This window comes from Maniola jurtina, chromosome 16, assembly GCF_905333055.1.
Source record: "Maniola jurtina chromosome 16, ilManJurt1.1, whole genome shotgun sequence".
Taxonomy (NCBI): Eukaryota; Metazoa; Arthropoda; class Insecta; order Lepidoptera; family Nymphalidae; genus Maniola; species Maniola jurtina.
Window position 1 is genome coordinate 11,181,816 of NC_060044.1, and position 22,791 is coordinate 11,204,606.

Below are 22,791 nucleotides of genomic sequence, written 5' to 3' on the forward strand. Positions count from 1 at the left end.
ATTAGGGAGACAACCCCATTACCTACCCACTAGTTAGTATTCTATGCAACTAGTTTAAGAATTATTTACCTACAATTATTATAATAGTATTCTGAGAGTTTCCTTCGTTTTCGACTTCATAACAATTTTAAAAAATCAATTTTTTTTATTTTTTTTTATAAACCATTTTATACGGTTTAAATGCAAATTCCGAAGCGATTCCGTTTTACCGGTCTCCCATATTTTTTTTAACATTTAGATAACTGCGAATAGGCCTGCGCCCTGTTGTTTTATTTCTGCGGGTATTTCGTGCATTTGTTTATCCGGCCTTATCCAGAAAAAACCGGAATGAGCCGGAAAATTGTCTGACATTTTATAGTAAAACCGCATCCGCAAAACGGAAATGTTTTATCGTCTTCAATAAATTCTACGGAAGTCAGTTTATATGTTATGTGCTATGAATTCTAAGAGATTCCTCTCTTCGCACCTTAAGAGCCGGATACACCTGAAATGTGACTTTGGAAATTGAATTTTGCTATAAAATAAATTACGGAACGAGCTAACCCGGTGGCTTTTATACGACTGTACAGTGCAGATAATTTTACAACTAAATTTTATTACTTATCGTATAATGGGATGATTTAAAGCTGTAACCCAGGCGAATAGATAAATACATAGGTATGAAATGTATGAATGCACGATCAGTGGATGGTACAGGATATTCCTTACCTATATTATCTATCACTGTAGTTTTTTACTTCAAAATGTAGATGTTGTTTTAAAAGGTTTTATTATTTGTGTAAGTCTGTGCCATTTTGCTCAAAACCATCATTTTACGACTACTGCCTATCGGGATGCGCTGCGCAGTCTAAGATTTTATTTAATTACTTTCTCTCTATTAATCTAAATATTTCAACTCTTATTCACTTATTCGTTTTATGAACACATAGTAGTGTTATGTTTATGCGTTCTAATTTCTTCCAAAAAATAAATTAAAAAAACATAATTCTCTTTATTGGTAGTTGCCTAGCTCCTTAATTTTCGTTATGAGGTCCAGAATATCATTCCGGGTCTCTTGGTAATGATTCCGAATGTCTTAAGCATCTTTATTAGCGGAAATCTATCTTTATTATCATTTTAATTAGCGGAAATCTTTTATTTTGCTCTCATTAGGTATAATAATATATTTTTAGATGAAAAATATACTTAGCCCTTATTTTCGACGCCAACAGCCGTTGCACGAAAACAAGATAATTAAGTTAGAAGTACGTGTAAGCCAAAGATAATTGCAAAAATAGAATGTGTATGTAGTTTTTAGTAAGTGGTAACCTACTTTCACTGAGGGATAAGATCCGAAATGAGGAGATCCGCAGGAGAACCAAGGTCACTGACATAGCCCAAACTATTAGCAAGCTGAAGTGGCAGTGGGCAGGCCATGCCTGTCGTAGGGGCGATGGCCGTTAGAGCCGGAAAGTCCTTGAGTGGAGACCGCGTTTAAGCAAACGTAGTGTGGGACGCCCTCCAGCACGATGGACCGACGATATAAAGCGGCTGGCGGGAAGTGGCTGGATGAGGAAGGCTGAGGACCGGGTGTGGTGGCGCTCTATAGGGAAGGTCTATGTCCAACAGTGGACGTCCACAGGCTGATGATGATGATGATGATGATGAACCTACTTAGGGAAAGGTTTGCATTAGTTTTCCACTGATGGTATGGTATAACTTTTCAAATTAACGTTAACTATGCGTTTTAATCTTTAAGTTAAATATCACTTGCTGAAGGTAAAGGATAAAGGAGGAAACTTACATGCTTGAAAGTTCACCATAATGTTATCAAAGCTGTGTGAAGTATACCAATACGCACTTGGTCAGTGTGGCGGATTATGGCTTAAGTCCTTCTCATTCTAAGAGGAGACCCGTATTCAGTATGGATACCCGATGGATTGATCATCATGATGATCTTGATATCCATTTGTCAAAGCAGTGACTGCGGCAAAACTGACAGCAAAACCTCATGCCAAAGCCTCTAATGGCTGCCTGTGATACCAAATTGCTTATACGAGATCCAATGACAATGTAAAATGTGATATCATTTATTTAATGAGGTAGAACCTAAACGTTTAGGACGAGCGTCGTCGTCTATACCTACCTATCGTACTGAAAAGCTTTTTTATTCGTGCATGACTGTCTTTTCTGATGAATATATCCCGACGTATCTACCCCTAATTGTATGAATCCCTAGACATCACGTCTTTAAGGCTAAGGTGGTATGTAGCCTGTAGCCACAGATAACTTCCCGTGGATGGCTAGTGGCTACATACCGTTTCGTACCATTCACGGGTTTTCGCATATTTGTGTAATGGTTTTGAGATTACGTTAAAATATCTTGTTCAGATAAAATAATATTTCCTTTACTTATTATAAAAGTTAAAATAGATACAATGAAATCACAGACAATGTAATTAGTTATAGAATTTTTTGGGCATGTGCCAGCACGGAGATGAGTGCTGTATTTAGAGAATCGTTGACTTTGTAGTAAGTAGTAAGTATAATTAAAAATCAAACGAACTTACCAAGTGAAGTTCGATTGTAATTATGTGAGCAGCTTCTTTCGACGCGATTTGGTTAACATGTTGTAGATGCGTCCCACGCTTCAGCCCATCACACGGAAGTTTAGATATTTTTTGACTTTAAAAGTGGCAACACTGCCTACCCGCTTCCGCTCTCCCACCAACGCTACCCCCACCACAGCTCGGACCAATTCACGGTCGGCTTGTCATTTTAGTTTATAGTTATAGCTAGATACATTTTATATTTGTTTATATAATATAAATTAGGGTAGGGTGTACTTAGACTTTATGAAAGTGAAAATAAAATAAAATAGGGAGGGTGTGTATAAATCGCGTCGAAAGAAGCTGCTCACATAATTACAATCGAACTTCACTTGGTAAGTTCGTTTGATTTTTAATTATGCTTCGCAGCTTCTTTCTTTGCGATTTGGTTAACATGTTGTAGATGTTCAGAGGTAACAAATATAAAATGAGAAACATTAGTTGTTTACAAAGATTTAGATTTACTATTATTTGGGAAATAAATGAAACAAGACAGATTATAGCTTGTTGAATATATATAATATATTTTTTGATTTTTATTCCTTGTTAATTGAGTATGTATAAAATACATTTTTGACCTTATACAATATACATATACTATTTCATTAATTAATCAACATATGTTTATACAGATTCTAATATGGAGCACGCAAAATTATCGTTAACTATCTCTCTATTATAAAATTTAGCGAAAATAGCTGATGACTGGCTCCAACCAGCAGTGCTCCTAATCACATCAATATTGACACCTGCTCTATTGGCTCTAGATGTGGCTGCATGGCGTGCACTATGAGCACTGAATATTGTCATATCAATACCACTTTTCTGCATTGTTTCTTTAATCCAATGACTCAATCGTTGGGATGATAACTTTTTGTAAGGCCTTTTGTAACTAATAAATAAATAATCGTTGTGAGTTTCACGAATCGGATTTGTTTTATTAATATAATCCTTTAAACATGTAGCTGGACAAATACTAGGATTTTTACTAAAGAAAGGTAATTTCAAAAAGGGTTGAGATGAATTAGGCCGAGAGGTCTTTATTAAATCTGGAATTTTAATAGTAATCAAGTCCGAACTATTGACATTGATATTGCTTAATTTTATCTGTGAAAGAGTTTGCACTCGATGAGCAGTCACTAGAGCCAACAAAGTAAGGGTCTTTTTGGAAAGAGTTTCCAAGTCGAGGTTCTCATGTGGCCATTGTTCCGATAAGTATCTTAGAACAATGTCAGTATCCCATGTCATGTTATACTTTGGACGAGTTGGTCTCGACCTGAAAACTCCCTTCATAAACTTCCTAATTCGATAATCATCTAACATATTAGGGAATAACAATGACAAGGCAGATTTGTACGAATTTACAGTTCCATATTTTGCACCCCTATCAAATACTTTTGTAAGAAAGTCTAAAATCACAATGACATTTGTATTACTATAATCATAATTATTTTGTTTACAAAATTCTAGCCAGGACCTAATACAAGTATCGTATTGTCTGTACGTATTATCAGAAAGCGAATTAATCATAACATCAACAGTTCTGGCTGGTATTGACATCTTTAGATATTTTTGCCGCACAATTTCGCGGCAACTAATCGAAGTGTCTTGTGAAGATGATGAGGCTTTCTGAAAGGAGATGTTAACAGATTAATGTCAGGATCAAAGTATATACATGGTGAGCAGACCAATTTTTTAAACAAAGGAAACCAGGGCTGTGATGGCCAATATGGTACAACAACTATTCCTTCTGCCTTGTCAGTAATTATTTTTCTTAACATTTTTAAAATTAAAATGAATGGTGGAAACGCATAAAAATACAAATGTTTCCAAGACACCGTAAAGGCATCAACGGTCCATGCATCCGGATCGATTTTCCATGTGATATAAGTTTCACATTTTGCATTGCAACGACTCGCAAATAAATCTACTTCAAAACTGCCAAACACTTTAGTCAACTTTTTAAAAGCATAGTCTGCTAATTCCCATTCAGTGTCCTGGAAAGATTTTCTCGACAAAATATCTGCATCGGTATTATCTTTAGTATTAATATAAGATGCAAATACATACAAATTACGAGTCTCACACCATTGCCAGATCTCTCTGGTTATTTTATTTAAATGAGGGTACTGCACGCTTCCCATACGATTAATGCAACAAATAGCTGTCGTGTTGTCAATCCTTAAAAGAATATCTACGTTATAAAGATCTTTCGCAAATACCTTTAAAGCTAAGAAAGCTGCCTTTAATTCTAACTGGTTTATATGTAAACAGGATTCGTCTTTTTTCCAATGACCGGACGCTACACTATTATTATAAAAAGCACCCCATCCAGTTAAGCTTGCGTCCGAAAATATTTCGTAATCAAATTGATTAAATCTTAAAGGTGAAAATGAACTATTGATATTATTTAACCACCAATCAAAGTCATTTTTCAAATTGCTATGGAGATAAATATTTTGTTCGTAACTTGGGTTATTTTGTAAATAAAGATACTTGTGACGTTCAAACATTTTTGTGTATACCCACGAATATTGGACTGCAGGACAAGCTGAAATTAATAGTCCAATCAATCTAGCGAAATCGCGAAGTTTGCATTTTTGAACTTGTGAATATCTTTTTAAATAATTTTTAATTTTTATTTTCTTATCATCAGGAAGTTTAAGTATCATGTTTTTTGAATCATAAATGAAACCTAAGAATTTGCATTGTTGTCTTGGAGTTAATGAACTTTTTTCCGTGTTAATTACAAACCCTAGATATTTTAGCATCTTTATTGTATAATTCACATTATCTTTGCATTCTTTAAATGATTTTCCGAAACATAATATATCGTCAAGATATATTACGGATATTAGATTTTTATTTCTTAGGTATTCTATCACAGGTTTAAGTAATTTTGTAAACACGTACGGGGCTGTGCACAAACCAAAAGGAAGACAAGTGAATTCGTAAAGGCACTCATGACTGTCAGGATGCTCACGATATTTAAAACGTAAATATTTTCGTTGCGATATAGTTACATTAATTAAAAAATATGCGTCTTTTAGATCAATAGATGCCATGTAACAATTTGGTGTAATTAATTTGGATGCAGTGCGATAATCCTCCATCTTAAAATGGCTCGTTTTGATGAACTTATTTAGTTTTTTAAGGTTTAAGATAAATCTTTTTTCTCCATTAGGCTTAGGTACTAAAAATATACTAGATAAAAACTGAGAGTCGTCATTTGTGCATTTACGAATCGCTCCTATTTCAAGTAACTTATTTAATGATGTTTGAAAGTCTATAGACTCTTGAGATGATTTAGGACAAACACTGGGTTTGGTACTTTGGACGGGCTTGCTTATAAAAGGAATAGTGTAGCCTTCGATCCATGATAGAACTATTGGATCATTTGTAATACATGACCATTCTTGTGAGAAAAAACGTAAACGTCCTGCGTACGATACCTCATGTATCCCTATCGGCGGCTGTGGGCGGGTCTGCGGCGCGGCGGCGACGGGGGCGGTGAGCGCTCGGGGGCCGCTCGGCGTGGAGGGGCCCGGCTGCTCTGCTGGTGGTACTGGCGCGGAGCTGGTCGACTCTTCCCTGCATCTTTCTTGCCCGCTACCTTTTGGTGCAGGGATTTGAAGTTTTTTCGATTCTGATTTCCATAAGTTTTCTTTTGAGTCGGTTTAAGTGCTTCGCTAGATTTCTGCACGCTTTTTGCATTTTTAATTTTCTCCGACATATTATCGCCGAATAAGTACTTATCAGTACTTGAGGTTACAAGAGTGTCTTTCAGTTCAGTGCTTATAGAAGACACCACGAATTTTTTCCTGATTTTTGTTTCGTTGTGATACAAATCACATAAAATTCGGCAAGCGTCGTTCATCGGTTTTAACAGCTTCTGTCTTAGCTCTGGGTCGAAACCTTTGGATATTATGATTTCTAGTGCTGGAGCTAAGGCAGCTAAAGTGTTACCAAGTTGTTTCTGTCTGTGCATAAGGGCCGAATCCCGTTTTACAGCGGGTTCCGTTAGAGCTGCTTTAGCCTCTGGGTTCAAAATGGGCGGTACTAATAGCTCGCAATTGCCTGGTATCAGGTAATCTTTGGCCAGTTTTTCCTTGGTTTCTTTATTTAAGCCTTTTTTAATAATATCGAGCCATCTGGCTGCGACGTCCCTATGAATAGCTTTACCTAGTGCTGTCTCTGGTTCTGGTGCTTCGCCTAATAGTTCTAGGACGTCGGCATCAAGATCGTCGGCTTCTTCGGTAGCTGGCTGCAAATCTGTAGTTGCTTCCGCATCTACAGGAATGTCTGCATCCAGCAAGACATCTTGTGTCGTCACTGGTTCAGGCTCTGTACCTTCAAGCAACATAATTTCAGGAACCGGGTCGTGTGAACAGCCAGACCTGGCTTCTACTTCACGTTCTGGTTCCACGGATGGAGAAGCATTGTCGCTTTCTTCAATATGAGTATCTGAAAGAACGAAATGCTCTTTAAAACTGATAAAATTGAAATAACCCACAATTTAGCTATTCGCAATTTATTTTTATTTTGACGGTAATAGCCCAGAATTGGCAATTACGCATCAGTGTGGTAAGGTGATGGATACAACACAGGTATTCACTACGAGTAACTATTTTAAAGGACGAAATGTTCTTTAAAACTGATAAAATTGAAATAGCCCACAATTTAGCTATTCGCAATATATTTTTGTTTTGACGGTAAGAGCCCAGAATTTGGCAAATACGCATCAGTGTGGTAAGGTTGATGGACTCAACCTAGGTATTCATTATGTATATTTGAAAGAAAGAAATGTTCTTATAAAATTGAAATAGCCCACAATTTAGCTATTCGCAATTTATATTTGTTTTGACGGTAAGAGCCCAGAATTTGGCAATTACGCATCATGACCCCAGGATTGTTCGCATCGAGGAACTGTCAGGTCTAATTTTAACAAAACGAATTGTACTTACGATTTGTGTCCTCGTCGTCTGAATAAATAATTCTTTGGCGTTTTTTGAGTTTTTCATTAAGCCGCCTTATTTTCCTTCTAATCCTTTCCTCTGGGTCCTCATTTCTCCTCTTCTTCCCCATGTTCAGAACGAAGATTTTAAAAAATTAAATTAAAATAAATATATTTCACGCGGGTTTCTGTGACGTGCGTAGGCTTCGGCACGGAAACACATAATGACAAGCCGACCGTGAATTGGTCCGAGCTGTGGTGGGGGTAGCGTTGGTGGGAGAGCGGAAGCGGGTAGGCAGTGTTGCCACTTTTAAAGTCAAAAAATATCTAAACTTCCGTGTGATGGGCTGAAGCGTGGGACGCATCTACAACATGTTAACCAAATCGCAAAGAAAGAAGCTGCGAAGCATAATAAAATTAAAGTTTGGAAACTTTCATAGAAGTGACAACAACACCTGCATAAATCCTAATGTAATTAATGACCACAATTATCTGATTAAGTAGGTATGTTGAAACTTTATACATGTTGTTAAATGGACCTAAAAATTTGGGACGTATCAATATCAATGTACTGACAGTAAAAAAAAAGCGCGCATTTGGCATTGAAATTGGCAACTCATCCGGGAATTAGCTAGAATATTAATTAATAGTCTTTTTCTATTAAGAGTGTAAATAAATGCTTAGTCGTTTTATTCAATTTAATGTATATTTACTGTAAACTGCAAGGTTTGATTAAAGGCCGATTGACACCAAGTACGTACACGTGACACGTACGTAGTGACGGACGTAAACTCCTACACGCAGCCTGTGTGAACGAGCTATAAACCTGACTTTGCGTTCAGCGCGTGCACGATTTTTGCGGTTGTTGCGGATCGTCTAATGTAGATATGCGAACATCTTAAATAAGCTGTAGACTAAACTGTAGGTGTAAAATAATATATTGACAAAATATTCCAGTTTTTATAATGTTGCCTACATAGAAATAAACACAATAGAAAAGTTAACCTATGATATTTCATTTTGCGAGATGAAATGGGATGTTAAAATGAGGTTATCAGGGAAACCTTACAATATGAATATCACAAAGAAACGCAATTTTAGACGAATGTGGGAAGAGGAGACGTGGAAAATTGTAGATCATTTGATTTCTTGTAAAGCAACCTTATTACTGGAGACAGAAAAACAGAGCCTGAAAAATAGGTATTTATTGAAATGATTGCTTTATTTTTTATGTTGCTGTTATAATATGGTTAACGTAACGTATGGGTAACGTAATGGTAACGTGATATAGTATGGTTATCGCAATAGTTATGGCCCAACAAGGCCATAACTATTGCGATAATCAACGCGTTAAACAGAGTGGCAACATCTAAACGGATAACGTCTAATGCCAATTGAATTGGGGTTAAAATCGCCTAACGCCAAACGGCATTGTGAATGCCGTTGTACCTTGGATCGTGGCTACATCTACGTTTAACGGGAAACGCCGTTGAACATCGCGGTCTTGGCCGTTAATGTGGCCGGAGCATTGCAAGTCAGTTCTTGAACGTGATCTCAGTTGTGACGATACACTCTCAGGCTAAGATCTACGGCCTTCCTGGCGCGATATTAAGCGCTGTGGTCTTATTAGTGGCAAGTCCTGGGTTCGATTCTCGGCAGAGGTTTGGAATTTTATCATTTTTTCTGGTCTGGTCTGGTGGGAGGCTTCGGCCGTGGCTAGTTCTTGCAAAATCGTGTATATAGTACACAAATTATAGGTATGTGCGCAAACACAGGGGGACTCTATTCCCTCACTCTCATAGCCCGATGGGACGGAAATCTGACACGACCGGAGAGAGATCAGGCGCAAGACGTACGGCTTTTGTACTCTCGACCCGGAAATCGAACCCTGAACCTTGTCATCTGCAATCGAACATGCTAACCACTAGACCAAAGTGGCCACATTTACCATTGGACAGTCCAAGAGAGCAATGTTACAGATTCGCAAACGTAGTGGTCACCCAGCTTTACTTTGTTTGTATTGGTTATATTTGCACAGGTAAATGTTTGCTCATGAATATTTTATTCGCCTTCAAAGGCTGCGGTATCAAATGTTTTGATACGTTTCCCGCAAAGCCGCGGAATTGTATTATATTCAGACTATTTATTTGTTCTGTACAAAATAAACCTCTCTGCTGTTTATTTTACAGGTGGATATTATATTCGTTTTGATAACAGGTTTTCAAAATAGTAGGTACCTACTATGATTTATGACAAGTCTAGATATCAACTTTTGCACCAGATTTCATCTTTCTTCAAAAGGAACCTTTATAGGATTAGTTTGTTGTCTGTCTGTCTGATCTGTCGCATTGCTGCATGATTGAAGGACAAACCAATCAACAAGCACACTTCCCACTTATTATAGGTAGGTACCTACTATGGGTAGTGGTTTTTTTTTAATTTTCGGCTGTTAGTCTAAAACTTAGGTACCGTACCTACTGTGAATTTCTTTCATGAAAGTATGTAGGTATAAATAAAAATTACAAAGATGTTTCCAGCAAGCAACGTTTGCGTTTTAATCTCGCTTGCAAGATGATCAAAGATTACAATATACTCGTAATAGGCATTTTCATTAAAATTCCTCCCTAAGGAAGAATCATTTAGAATTTATATTAAAAGAAGGTTTCCGTGAACTAATTTTTCATAACGATGGTAAAACGTTATAGGTATAATATCTCGTAGGTTTTTTCTTTATGACAAGTAGGCACCTAGGTACTCCTTGACTGCAATATCACCTGGTGGTAAGTAACAATGCAGTTTAAAATTGGAGCATGCTAATATAGGTAGGGTAAGTAAGTACCTATGGCAGTTTTAAACCTAAAAGTGGTTTCCCATCTGTCAATAGGGTGGTGGTTATGGTAGAAGTTAGAACCTAACATCCTGACTTCTGTGGTTAGAAGTCAAATGATCGCCTCAAATTGTACATTCTTGATTCTACCTATTTCTAATCACAACAAACAGAATCTCTTTGAATTAACACTCTAGCATGTTTCCATCCATACCTATAATTATTATTATTAACGCAAGGTGTATCTATACTACTGGGTGTGGAAGGTGCTGTTATAGTGGTGCTTATTAGGGAAGGTCTATGTCCAATAGTGGGATTCACAGGTTGGGATTATAATAATGATAAAAAGGTGGTTCGCCTTTTTTCTCGTGAGTGCACTAAACTAATGATAAAATGAGACTACGATTATTTCTAAGAGCTAAGTTATTATGACTAGGTACAATTTAAAAGGTATACCTACCTACGTAATAAGGTGAAAAGCTGAACTTTTGATAACACGTAAAGGTAAAGAACAAAAACAAGAAGCTCGCAAAATCGCCGAAACTCCATAACAACCTTAAGCGGGTTCGAAAATAATGAACTTACATAAATATCCGGAAACTTTGGAACTCCTCTGGACACGCACAGTACGATCACAATTAGCGAGACAAGTTCGAAAAGTTCCGGAAAAAAACGATTTTCGCACGAAACTTCCGTAAATTTTCGGGGGGAAACGTCGTCCCGGGCCGCGATCGAGTTTAGTACTGACTTGAGCATTGGGGACTGGGGTAACTGGAATTGGGAGGGAGTGGACACAATGGGGTGGCTCTGGCTTCACAGAATTTGATAGATAGTTTAAACTAGTTTTTTCGGTCTCGCCACTGAAATGGAATTAAGTAATATACAAGTACGCTGGAAGACGTGGGCCATACCCAATGACTTCAAATACATAGATGTCATTGGCCATACCTACACAGATTTGATAGGACTCTCAAATCTGTGTAGATTTACTTTTTGTGCAGATTCCAAGCGCCCCACAGAGTGTACCGGGAATTAAAATGCAATTAAGACCATGGTGTCAAATGGTCTTAATGGTAATGGACCTTAGATTAAGGACCATATTATGCACAGATACGGGGATAAAATAAGAACTTGGACCAAGCCATTGTATCACCAAACGCAAATGACTCCTATCTATGTGTGAATGAAACACCGAACTGCACTTGCTTTTTATAATTTCTAGTTGTGTACTAGATTGAAACCCTATTAAGGATAATAATAGCTATAATATGTTGACACTATATTGACAGATTAACATTTAGTTCCAAGTATGCTCACATGGCACTCACTGTTGTTACAGCGCCAAAATGGCGAAAATTAAATTGCTTCAACAACAGATCGGCAATCGCAGATCCAGCGTGTTTTATTAAGTAAGGTCAGTGGGTTTTGCCGATACGCTTTTATCAGTTGACGCCTGACGGGTCCTTTTTCGGAACCATGTGTATTTACTCGAGTACAGGTAACATGGGTTGGATGAGTCAGAGGTTTATAACTGCTATGGACAATTTTTTGTTCTACCTTTTTTGATGTTTTTTTATATGCTCTTGATGGATTATGAACTATGTGAGGTAACATCGAGGCTTGCATTCTTGATTTCTACTTCTATTAAAATCAAAATATTTTCAATGTACCTACAGAACTCGTCCAGTTAGTTTTATTAAAAGTATAGATTTTAGGCTGCAGTGCTGTGTGCTGTACAATCTAGATTTAAGTTTTTCCGGAATCAGTCTGTAGGTATATACCTGTAAGGTATTATTAAGTATTATGTGGTAATACAATACATAGGTAAGTCATAATAATTTATCTTCCTTCTAGAGAATGATATACCTACTCGTAGGTAAAATTGTACGCACGGGTTCTACTCATATGCGACACAATAATTTTAGTGTCGGTTAGTTAAATATTAGTTACATACACTCTGGAATTTCTCGTAAGTTATAATAATATCCTTACATTTTCAAACGTGCCATATTGTTATTTGTTTTATGGTACAAATATCTTTGAGGATTCTCAAGAGTGATATTATTTAACGTACCTAAGTAACGTAGTTGGGTCGTGAAAAGGTAACAGACAAGCATACAAACAAATACTTTCACATATTATTATGTTATATAAGTATGGACATCTTTTACCCAGCATTTTAAAAGACTCAAAACTAACAGTTTAAAATGGATACTTTAAATCAAAAAAGTCTTTATTTCGATCAGTGAAAGGGCTATCAAAGTAATTAAGATGACTGGACGTTAAGGCTATCCTTGCCAACGATCCCCCGTCGATTTCCTACGTATGATATTATTGTTCTCATCTCTATCTGCCCTGGTTCGTGCATTCTCGGTTCCTAGATCGGTACATTTGTGATAACCAAATTTCAAATTGCTGTGATTGTCTGAATTTACCATGTTTTTGCTGCGACAGTGAGTTTGAGCCACTAGCGGAACAATGTTAGCCGGTCAGAAATGATTGCAATTAGTCAACCTGTTTGACGTCCGTGTTCTGTTTTCGATTACAAAAAAGAAAAAATTGTTGTTGCAATCATCAATTTTAGCAAATAGTGAAAGAGAGTCGGCCAATCAGAGGTCACAACTACCGTCACACTTTCTGTCACACTATGGCAGTAGGCATACCGAGTAATGAAAACAATTTTTCATTCTGTCTAGGTCGAAGTAGGGTTGCCACCTGGCTCTTTTTGATTTACAGGCTACCACCATCAAAAATACGGGGTTTAGATTTGAAGAAATTTGAAATTTTGAAGTATTTGAAGAATATATATATAGGCGGTGGTTCTCTCTGAAATGCATGGAAAGCCTATTTAGATATTTCAGTTTATTTATAAGTTTTGTATTTTTTCTCTGTATGTTGCCGTATCTTGATTGGTGAACTGTGTTTGCAATGTGGTTTTAAATAAAAGATTTATTTATTTAAATAGCTTTTAAAAACTCTTAGTGTTGTAAAGCAAAATGTTATACATTTCATGCATAAAATCTTCTCATTTCAACTTAAAATTACATTTAATTTGTAATTCCACCTTCACAGTATCAATACTATGGCCGTAGCCAGGAATCGATTGCGGGAGAGGTTTTATTAGGGCCGGAACTGAATCCTGTCATGAGGAAAAAAACATTCGCTCAACTTTATGGGCTAATTACCTGGTTAGTGGAATTTCGCCTTTCAATTTGACAGTGAGATAAAATACAACAATAAAAAAGCGCGAGCGCAGTGAGCGTAAGTGTTTTTGGTTCAATACAGAAAAAATTAAAGTGAAAGGGAAACGAGTGTAGCCATAGCAAGATTTTATTTTTAAAGCTTCCTATCCATACTAATATTACGAATACGACAGTATATCTATTTGCCTATCTATTTGTTACCCTTTCACGGCCCATCTTCTTTACCAAAATTTTGGTACTTACTATTCAGAGGTAACTTGCATCCAAAACATTTTTTTAGGCGGCTTTTTAGCCCGGAAAATCCCCCACGGAATTTTTAAAAATCTAAATTCATGCAAACGAAATTGCGGGGTTTACACCAAGTAATAGAAATTCAAAGCGCGAGTGAAGTGAGCGCGAAATGTTTGATAAATTTCCAAAAAAAAATTGGCAAGCAAATGCAAGAAATAGTGTAAGTATTATTTTAGGCTTAGGTTTTTGACGGCTTCCCAGGCGCAGTCGCCATTTCGAAATTTCTGGTCTGGTGGGAGGCTTCGGTCATGGCTAGTTATATGGTTAGTATGGCCCTAACGGCCAAGAAATTAGACTGCATCATCACTTACCACTAGAAAAGATTAAAGTCACGGGCTAACTTGTATAAAAAAAGGCTTACATTCTCAAACCAAGCCCCGCCGCCTTGGCTACGACCATGATCAATATCGAGTGGGTTTCGGCTACGCATTGCCGCAAAAGGAAAATATTCTTTCTACTGGACATAACGTCAGTGTTGGATTTCGCCAGCCAGCTCCTGCTGAATTTGTAAAAAACCGGCCAAGTGCGAGTCAGACCCACGCACTGAGGGTTCCGTATTCGGGTATTTTTTCCGACATTTTACTCGAGAAATCAAAAACTGTTATGCATTAAAAAAATATGCATAAAAATAAATAAAAATCTGTCTTAGAATGAACAGGTAAAGCCCTTTCATATGATAACCCACTTGATATATGTAGTTATCTTACTTTGAAAATTGAAAATACTAATATTTGTTCATGAACACATGACAGACGGATAGAAGGACAAATGGACAGACGGACAGACGGAAAGACTGACAGACTGACAGACAACGAAGTGATCCTATAAGAGTTCTTTTTTGCTTTTGAGTTACGGAACCCTAAAAATATTTAGTTTTATTTGCCCCGTATTTTATATTCATAATTACAGGTTTCTGTATCCTGAAATACGGGGTAACCAGTAAAATACGGGGCCTCTGGCAACCCTATTCGGAAAACACTGTCACATTCAAGTTAATGTCAAATATTTTGTTTTCAATTACAGAAAGCTGCATCAATCATTATTACAATATTTTCTTTGTTGTGATTGGCTGAATTTTAGAGTTTCAGCCAATAAAGAGTCTATTTGCCAACTAAACGTCATAACAATATAAATGCCAGAAAGTTTAACCAAATAAAACAAACTTAATGAGAACCTAGTGAGAATGCAAACGGCACACAATTTATAATACATATTATGTTAGTCGTATATAATAGATATTATAGTAGTCGTTCACTTTGGTAATAGTCAGATTGTCATCAGTTAAATTGATATTGGTTGATGTATCGTAAATTATTGTTTCGGTGACAAATATTTTTATTATCTATTTATCTTTGAACAGAATGGAATAGAATGAAATGGAATGGAATACAATGATAAATTTTTATTCCTGTAAACTTTTAGGTAAACTTCAAAGTGTTTTTGGATGGTCAGAAAAATTTACCACTGGTTCGGAATGCCGATCCTACGTTTTCTAGGGTTTCGTACCTCAAAATGAAAAACGGAACTCTTATAGGATCACTTTGTTGTCTATCTCTCTGTCTGTCGTGTGTGTCAAGAAAACCTCTAGGGTACTTCCCGTTGACTCAAAACCATGAAATTTGGCAGGTAACCTAACTGCGTAATTTTGGGTAGTTTTTTTAATCGATAAAGAAAGTTTGCGACATTGTTCAATAAAAAATTTGGATTCCAACTCCTCAACCCTGATGTTGCAGGGGACCTGACTACTAAAGCTAATGGGATTTAAAAAGTGTCGATTATTAATTGATATTGAAGGTATCTATACCAAGTAAACACTTTGTCGTTGACCTCAACCCTGATGCTGTAAGAAATTGCATTCCTAAATCCTGGTGATCCATGATTCCACGTCAGTACCTGTCGAATTTTTCTAACAGTGTAAGCAGCAGAGCTGAGTTTACCATCAAGTGTTGATATGTGGGTGTTCCATAGAAGCTTTGCATCTAACATTATACCGAGAAACACGGGGTTCTCCTTTATTTTCAACATATGATTATTTATCAATGAATTTATGTCATTTAAGGTCCTGGTATTGGGCAGTGTGAATTCAACACACTTAGATTTCTTTGCATTTGGAAGTAAATTGTTAGCAATAAATCAGAGAGTGACCTGTGATATGGCATTACATATAGTATACATTGTCAAAAATTATAATATTAAAGCTGTGCGTATTGCGTGAGGAATAGGTTGCAAGAGAGTTGCAACTTGCAGGGTTTGATGCATGCGCTATTGCCAGCAAACATGAGACATATTTTTATCTACAGGCAACGTCTGAGTAGGTAACGCATACGTCTAACGCAAGTTGAAATGTACCAGTGTATTTAGTTAGACCTATCGACAAGTTTGGAGTTGGGTGCAGTCTAAATGTGGCCCGTGTGTTTAGACTGTCAGTTTCTGTCAGTTTCACGTGTCGTCCCCCGCACTTCACCACCCCGCTTGCACAAATCGAGACAGCACGAAATTTTCAAGATTTCTGGGTGTAATTTCTGGTTTTCGTAGTTCCCACATAATTATAACAATATAAAATATATAACGATAATTTTTTTACTACATAATATTCATTAAATTTTCTAGGTCTGTGGTTTTTCCAAATTTCATTAAATTGCTTCGTTGTCTAGAAAAACGAGCACAAAGTTGGGCCTTTTTTTAAAGAAAAATACAAATCTTTGAGCCCCTGTAATTTTAAAACTACATATTTTTAGAAAAATCTAAAACACCACAGACACAGATATTAGTTTCTAGACTATGTCTGCAAAATTTCATGGACTTTGGTTGCTTAATATTCAAATGAAATGGGAACTACGATTGTATGGAGTAAGTGACGGAGAGAGCTCTGTTAAAAGCTGGGTCGCTAAAAAAATTTTCAAAAGAAAAATAAAACCGTTTAAAATTTTAAAAAAAAAAAGCGAGCATATTAAAACAAAATTAGAAATCCAAGAGTGAAGCTCGCCCGACTTCATACCTAGGTACATTACATGTGTAGCTAAATAAAAGTTATTTTTTACTTTTTAGTGTTTGTGGTTTTTGAAGTCGGTTTTATTTTTCTTTTGAAAATTTTTTATTTCACAATTTTTAGTGGCCCCACTGTACTATAATATGCTATGCCCAGTTAAAACCCTACTGTTTACTAAGCTATTGCACTGATCGCAAGCAATTTGCTCCTATCTATTGAGGAGTTCTGTTCTCCATCTCCGAAGATATTCATTAGATCTTCACCAAATTTATATGGGACCACCTGCACAGTATACCCTTTCAAACAAAAAAAAATTTTTTCAAATCGGTCCAGGGGTCTTTGAGTAATCGGGGAACATACATATTTCGACGAATTGAGAACCTCCTCCTTTTTTGGAAGTCGGTTAAAAATAAAAGGATGGACGCGTAAGGGCATGAATAGTGTGAAAAGAATCGTGCTAGGTCATCGTAAATGTCCGGTTTTTTTAAAATCGCGTAGGAACTCTTTGACTTTCCGGGATAAAAAGTAGCCTATCTGTTAATCCAGGATATAATCTATCTCCATTCCAAACAGCCAGACTTTCCGGGATAAAAAGTACCCAGCCTATCTGTTAATCCAGGGTAGATATAATCTGTAGTTACGCGCGAAAGAGTAACAAACATATTACACACAATACGCCTTAATAATAGAATAATTAGTGTGAAGTGTGATAAATATAATATGTGCCACTTGATTGGCTTCACTCCGATTTCAGCCTTACCGTTACCAGCACACAGAAATCGTGGGTAGATAGGCCGGTGTTCCGGTAGTAGTCAGCTAATATTGTGTCAAGGGTTTGTATATATTTATATCATCACAAGCTACATTTACTTAAGCGTATGTACTCTTAGTGATAAACACAGATTTATTAGATTTAGATATTGATGAGTTTTACTCAACATTCTATATCAATAAAGTTCTATTTATTTTTCATTAATCTCAGATGCACCCTTATTTTATGGGTATGATAAGTGTCCTGATAAGACGCCCTCCAGCCATAATGGTTATTGTTTCGAAAAACAAGTTCCCTAATATATTTTGACCATTGATTGCCCACCCCTGCTTTGTATGAGTCACCTGCCTTCTCTAATGTTATTAAACAATCTGTAAAATATTGGTTGCCGTCTAAGTGTAAAGATCAATCAATTATGGTCTGGACTAGATGATTTTTTTTAGAGGAAGTCCATAAATAAGTAATTATTTTGCTCGTGGTGTAAGAAACTATTATTTATTTATTTAATTAGAACGGACATATCAGTCCAATTACACTAATTAAATTACACAATTAACAATAAATTTGTTACGTCAATAATCTAATATGTAAACTATAAATTCTCGCAAAAGTGCAGGATCAGGACTATGTTTTCTGTAATAGAAAGAAGAAAACGGAAGTAATGCCAATATTATAGTGCTCTACCTAGCAATGTTTATCTATACGAAATTCTTGGAAACATCTAGAACTTTGCTTGTTAGGTTGTGATAAAAAAAGATCTTTGATCATTCTATGCTTTGCTGTTCGAATCAATGAAGAGTAAATTACATAATTTAATCACAAAAATCTTGATTTTTGTAGTTTTGCTTGTGAAAGTTTAATCTGCACTTAGTTTTTTAGAATATGTATAAAATGTTTTCTTTTTAAAATTATTTTGGACCTTTTTTACAATTTTTTTTAAAATCTGATGATTTTGTAACTTTTATCATCAATGTAGTCAAGACGTATGGTCAACTCAAGAGATGTTATGAATAGGTTTATTTCAATTTTAGACTACAGCACAGAAATTCGAGTGATTTTAACGATAACATCGGCCATCGGTTTCGATTGATGTCGATAGGTCATTATTTGTATAATGATTTTGTGTGAATACATGCGAGTCTAATCTGCTGTCTTTTGATGTTGGCTAGTTTATTTAATTTATCTATGAGTTACATGGAAAACCCTTAATATATTGTATCTACCTATTTAATAAGACCTCCTTTGCAGAGTCCTTTATCACTTATATATGCCGTTTCTCTGGTTAATCATTGTGCGAGTGTTACTATAGTGAGTTATCCATCCTCCTTATAATATAGCCCTCCCTAGCACCTATGAAAAGATAGGGATTTCAAGTTAGGGTCATGTTATAAGTATTATGCCACGCTTCGTGAAGACTGAAATAGAATTCAAGTCTTTTTGTATTATACGGTCTATTTATTTCTAGAAGGTTGATAATCTTTCTCGGGTCAAATTCTCATTAATGCTTAACACTAGTAGTGGGCAGTAGGCACATATTATAGTAGGTACTCATAGGTACCATTGATGTAGGAGGCGGTAGGTAGGTACTTTTAGTGCCTGCTTCTAAGAAGCATTCTATTTTCTATTCTAAGTCTCTACATTTCTATAGGTATAAATATTTCTATGAAAATAAATATTATAGGTAGGTACTTAGTGAAACTTAATTTGAAAAATATGTACTTAGTTTTCATTTCAACAGGTTCTGTGTAGTCTAATATTTAAAAAAACAGAACTTGAAATAAGGTAATAGAAATAGTAAGGTTGGTAGGTTAAACCGCGAGACAGTGTTTCGCCGATTCTTGGCTAATAAAACATTAACACAGACCACAATAAAACCACATAAATTACTATCTACTACGTATACAATGCTCACACTCTTTCTCCCCATTTCTATATAGCGATATCGTATTCTCAGGTTTTGATTATAATATAGAATCTCTATAATAGTGCGCCAAGTACCTACTAGGCTAGGAGGTCCATAACCTTACCTACTAACAGAGAGCTTGGAGATCGTTCGCCTACTAAAATTATTCATTGGTCTGGTGACACCAGAGTCCGTCTGAATTGATAACAATTGGTACCCACGCGATCTGCTTCCTTATTAAACTTGCTGCATAGGACTCTGTTTGAATTCAAATTCAAAAATTACGAATAACAAGCTCTTTTGAATGTAAGTATGAAAATGGTTAAAAATTAAAAAAAAAACTGGTCTTGAATCTCGAATCTCGATGTTCTTGTGTCATCATCATCACCTCAATCCTTCGCGTGTTTACCTACTGAGCACGTTAGACTCTCAGAACGAGATGGATTTAGGCCAAAGTCCGCCACGCTGGCAGACTTCATACACATTCTCATTCATGAGAACATTATGGACAATTCTCAGACAGGTTTCTTAATATTGTTTAAAACGTAGCTACATAATTCCGTGTCGATTCTTCAGATCTTTTAGAATAAGCCTTTTTTAAACAGGAATTGCGTAACGCGTGCCCCTCTATCGGAGAAAACGGAGGGGTTATGTAGGGCTTGCACCCACTAAAACCTATGTTTGTCCCTCAACGGAATGGCGGTTGCGCGGGTATCACTAAGTACATATACCTAGTATTAGCACGCTCCTGCCAGCGAACCTATGACCTTACCCGAAAAAAAGTGACAGACGAATTTTATTATGTAAAAGCAGGTAAGTAGGCACTTAATCAAATTTCATTCAATAGTAAATACCTATCTACAAAAAAAATCATTACCTACGGTCTTGTCTGGAGTCCCGACTCCCGGCGTAGGTAATATGTAGAGTGTAGAGTGTACCTATAGACGCAGAGACAAAAACAGTAAAGGTAATTTCAAGTGTTGAAAGAAACGGATTTAAGGAGGTAATAAAATAGCATGAAAGCTTAACAGGGCTCTCTCCGTCACTCACTTCATACAATCGTAGTTCCAATTTCATTTGAATATTAAGCAACCAAAGTCCACGAAATTTTGCAGACGTATTCTAGATACAAATATCTGTGTCTGTGGTGTTTTATATTTTTCTAAAAATATGTAGTTTTAAAATTACAGGGGCTCAAAGATTTGTATGTAAATTTTTAAAACCGCGTAACTTTGAAACCGAATATTTTAACAGAAATCTGGAAATCCACAGACATAGATATTAGTTTCTAGAATATGTCTGCAAAATTTCATCTACTTTGGTTGCTTAATATTCAAATGAAATTTGAACTACGTTTGTATGAAGCGAGTGACGGAGAGACCCCTCTTAAAACCAAAAACTTATAAGTTATAACGGACTCTTGAATACTTAAGAGGGTCTGAACTGTGAACACCCCGTCCACAGCACAAAGGCCACAATAAACACTTAAGTCAAAAATATGCACTTTGAAACTGCGACATAATCTCAAGTAGGAACACGGCAATAAAACAAGGATACACACTTAGTGTTTCTTTAGAAAGTAATAAATCTAAAGCCCTGGTTAAACAGAATGCTCGGCGGCAGCGACGCGTGACGGCGGCGACTCCAAAGCGATGTCTAGTACAATCACCAATGTAACAAATACGAGAGCATCAATTGCTCTGCATATCCGTACATAACTATACATACATATGTAAGGCTATTTTTAAAAATTGATTTGAGTTGTCAAAAATAATATAAAATTATTAATTTATCTAATGCAGGTAGTTTGATAAAATCGATATTTGGCTCATTCGATGTCATACAATCTGTTGCTAGGAGGCCAACAAGATTGAACTTGCATAAATACGGGTGTTTCGAAGGTTGTAGTTCAGTCTCCTTCCGAGATTCGGGGCGATATCGCATATTTTCAGTATTTGGATTGTGAACTGGATAATTAGATGTTGTGATAGCAATCACGCTCTAATTAAATTATTAATTTTGGCATTAGTTTGTTTAGATTAAAACTCTCGGATAACCTTACACATTGAACTTGTGTTTTTTGTGTTGGTTTTGGAGAGGACATTCCAATAATTCGAAAGAAAAATACAGATTTACTGATATTATTGTATTATTTCAATTAAAAATTAGTGGGGTATATTTAGATATTGTACTTCATATTATATTCACATTTTACCTTGCTGCTGCCGACGTGTCGCTGCTCTCTTTGTTTTACCAAGCCTTTGGTTCCTTTGCGAAGTAATAAAAACTCTCCAAATCGCATAAGACAAAGCTCTGTATAGCAAAACTTAGAGCCATTGTTGAGACTGGGAGCTCTCAGGTAAAATCTTTTTATTACCCCCATTGTATGAGATAGTAAAATTATAACTCAACGCTTTAAAAGAATTATTATTATGAGTTATGGTTTTTTTTTAACTTTTGTAGGTATATAAGTACCTATATCCTTGAGTATGCTATTAAAATTATTATCTTTTCAGGTCCGTAAGTAGATAAAATTTATTTTTTATAGCTGCAATTTAAAATGAATAGAACCTAAGTCATACCTCAGTATAAATGAAGTAAATACCTAAATGAATTACGTTAAGGGGCATGAGGCCGGCCTGCCCGCGAAATTCAAATTTAATTTGGTTTTTCGCAATTTGTAAACTAATACGACAACGTAGGCTTATGGGTATTTTATTTGCGACAATGGCAATATCATCCTCACAGGTTTATATAAAAATCTTTATTTGAAAAGGTCCAGTTTAAGAAATAAATTATAGTATCGACTATTCTCACAAATTAGTCTACACTTGCATATCAGGCGGTCAAAGTTACGTTAATAAACCCTCACCTCTGCAACTCATTTTGCTTCGATTAACGATTTTTTAACGGTAACCGTAACGTAATTTTAAACACCTGTTAAAAAACTGGACCGTAAATATATAAATATAGCGAGTCCCATGAAGATGCGCTGAGAAAAAGAATTCAAACAGATCCTAAACGATTTATGGAAAATGAAAAACAATTACCTAAGCATTTCTTTATTTCTTGGTTGAAACAGGTACCTAGTGCTCGTAAAATAAAAACAACCCCTATCCGGGCAACGATATTTTTTTCTAGGTGTTCCAATTCCATACTAAGAGGGGTCTCTCCGTCACTCGCTCCATACAAACGTAGTTCGTCTCTCATTGGAATACTAACCAATCATACTCAATGGAATTATGTAGAAACGTTGCGGGAACT

General features: G+C 36.1%; 1 protein-coding gene across 1 annotated transcript in view; it reads right to left on the reverse strand.

Moving 5' to 3' along the window:
- The window catches only part of LOC123873251 (connectin-like), a 36,262-nt gene extending 25,171 nt beyond the window's left edge, over positions 1-11,091 (reverse strand). Inside the window, exon 1 of the mRNA XM_045918022.1 lies at positions 10,955-11,091. The gene's annotated coding sequence lies outside the window, so the exon portion shown is untranslated. The remainder of the gene's footprint in view (positions 1-10,954) is intronic.
- Between the last annotated feature and the right edge of the window lie 11,700 nt (positions 11,092-22,791).